Source organism: Salvelinus sp. IW2-2015, linkage group LG8, assembly GCF_002910315.2.
Source record: "Salvelinus sp. IW2-2015 linkage group LG8, ASM291031v2, whole genome shotgun sequence".
NCBI classification, from domain to species: domain Eukaryota; kingdom Metazoa; phylum Chordata; class Actinopteri; order Salmoniformes; family Salmonidae; genus Salvelinus; species Salvelinus sp. IW2-2015.
In genome coordinates this window covers 1790631-1793542 of record NC_036848.1, presented here as the reverse complement: position 1 = coordinate 1793542, position 2912 = coordinate 1790631, and the positions used below count along the sequence as shown (strand labels likewise).

At 50.1% G+C, this 2912-nt stretch overlaps 1 pseudogene; it reads right to left on the bottom strand.

The window, feature by feature from the left end:
- Positions 1-402: 402 nt before the first annotated feature.
- Positions 403-2912, bottom strand: part of LOC111967073 (serine/threonine-protein phosphatase 2A 55 kDa regulatory subunit B beta isoform-like) — a 29569-nt pseudogene continuing 27059 nt past the window's right edge.

The following is a 2912-nucleotide window of genomic DNA, read 5'->3' as shown; positions in this document are numbered from 1 at the left end:
TTTCCTCCATCCCTCTCCTCTTCTTCTCTGTATCTCTCCTCCATCCCCTCTCCTCTTCTGTCTCTGTATCTCTCCTCCATCCCTCTCTCTTGCTGTTTCTGTACCTCTCCTCCATCCCTCTCGCTCTTCTGTCTCTGTAGCTCTCTCCTCCATCCTCTCCCTTTTCTGTCTCTGTACTCCCTCCCAGCGCTCTCTCCTCCTGCTCTCACGTCTCTCCCTCCATCTCTCTCCCCTGTCCGTACGTGGGTCGTATGCGTGTGTGTCAGTAGAGTCAGAAGTAAGCTGACCCCTAGGTGACCTTGTCCTGGAAGATGTAAAGGTGTTTACTGGCTGCCCACGGCGATTATGTTTTCCTGTGGGTGCCAGGTGGAGTGGAGGATTTTCTTACTGAAGTCCAGACTGTCAACAAGTCACCTCGTCTTTACTGACGCTTCCCTCCCACAGCACGACCTAGAAAGAAGGAAGATGAGAGGTAAGGAGAGGAGGGGTGAGGTGAAGGTAAGGAGGGAGGAGAGGAGAGGAGGGGAGAGAAGAAGAAGAGAAGCGAAGATAGAAGGGGGAGAGGGGTGAGGAAGAAGGAAAGGAGGGTTGAGGTGAGGAGGAGAGGAGAGAGGGGAAAGGAAGAGGAGGGGAGAGAAAGAGAAGAGGGAAAGAAGGGGAGAGGTGAGGAGTGAGAGGTCGAGGAGAAGAGGAGGGGGGTAGTTACGGAGGGAAGAGGAGAGAGAAGGGAAGAGGAGAGAAGAGAGAGGTAGTTTTATAGAGGAGGGGGGAGGTGAGGAGAGGTGAGGAGAGACTTCATGAGCAGATCCTTGTACACACTGATTGTTAATATTTCCTCCTCTTCAGTTACACACCAAAACATTCTAAAATTGGACATTTGCCAATCTTCCACAAATCCATTAAAACATACCATCAGTGGCCTAGGGTGAGCTAGCGACCTGGGCCGCTGCAGCATGGCTTCCAATCCGGCCACTGCTATTTCTCCTCGTCTCTCTCCGGTGTCATAATGACGGGGTCTTATAATATACCTCCTCTATCTTTCACCTCTCTATCCAATAACCATACAAAGACTTACAGAATATACTGTATAGAATATATATATATATTACATACCATCAATCCAAAATAAAAGAGTTTTGGCACATATTTAATATGTAAGTGTATAGTGTTACAGTATTACCTTGCGTGGTTGGAGGATGGCCCGGGGTTTGCTGTTCTCTCTGGAAGCCTCCAGAGTCACATCTTTCTTGGTGTTCCGATCAAACATCCGGAAGAAATTATTATATGACCCCGTCATAATGACACTATAGAGAGACAAGAGGAGATTGATTGACACACACATAGAGACAAAGACACAGAGACACACACAGACACATAAGATCACACTCACCTGTCTGACCCGTTCCAGACACACTCAAACTTGTCGAAGATGCAGTCGTTCTCGTACAGAGAACACAGCTTACCCCTCAGGTAGTCATGGACCTGGGGACAAACAACAAGATCACTATTGTTACAATGTCACTGATATGAACGATGCAACTACCCTTCTGGAGAGAAAGGTGTCCTCAATTGACCTACAATGTTAAATAAAGTTTAGATAAATCAAATCAAATGACATAGACAACCTCCCCATCACTCAACCCAATCATACCCCCTGTCTTCCCTACCAATTACCCCAGGGAAGACTTATTGAACCCTGGATTCATCTGTAAGACTGATACTGACTGTTAGTAAACCCCCCACAGTGACCCACAGTGACAGGTGACCCCCGGTCTACACTATCTGGTCAAAGACAGCCATACTGGGAAGGTCAGATCCTGTCAGGCGCAGAGTGATCGTGTCATCAGTCAGGCACGGGATGATCATGTCATCATTAAGCATGTCTAGGGTGTGAAGTAATCAAAAGTCAATCAATAGTCACACACACGGCCACACGCATGGCAAAACACACACACAGCGTACACACACACAGCATACACACACAGCGTACACACACACAGCGTACACACACAGCGTACACACACACAGCGTACACACACAGCGTACACACACAGCGTACACACACACAGCGTACACTACCTGGTATGTCTGGACCGGTCTGGTCTCCATGTTGAGGTCCCACACCTTGACCGTCAGGTAGTCCCGTGTCATCAGGAAGCGCCCGCTGTGACTAAACTTGATGTCTGAGATGGAAGAGATGATCTTTCTGAAAAATGAACGGGTGGAGGGTCTCTGGCTCCTCAAAGACTGAGGGAGCGGATGGGAGGAGGAGGAGGGAGGGAGGGAGGGAGGGAGGAGGGAGGAGGGAGCGAGGGAGGAGGGAGGGAAGGGAAGAGACGGAGGTTACAACAGGTAATAACAAGCATGCAGTCGATGAGTCTTATAACGGACATTCTCTGATTGCATAATCTGTGTGTGTGTGTGTGGTGTGTGTCTGTGTGGGACGTCGACGGTGAGTAGTGTGTGAGTGTGTGTGCTGTGTGTGTTGTTGTGTGTGGTGTGGGTGAATGTGCGGCTGTCGTGCGGTATGATAGTGTGAACCACGCCAGCATGTGTGTGGTGTTCCTAGCTGCTAATCATGTGTATATGTGGATGTGGCGACAGGCCAGATGGAAGCCACTCCGTGTGAGTGTGTGTGAGCGTGCGTCGCAATGAAGTTGCCACCCAGTCGTGCGTGAGGTGGCCAAAAGCACCAAGACTCATGCAGACCAACGGAGAATCAAGATTGCTGCGGGGCGGAGGAAACCAATGAGCGATCTGGGCGAAGGGCAAGCTGTCACGGCGAACAGGGTGCACCGGCAGCAGCAGGGGGATGGGGCAGGTGCGAGGAAGGGAAGACGAGTGCAGCGAGACAGGAGTGTATGTGACTGTATGCCATCCACCCTTTGCTAAGACCTCATAAAACTCTGCCC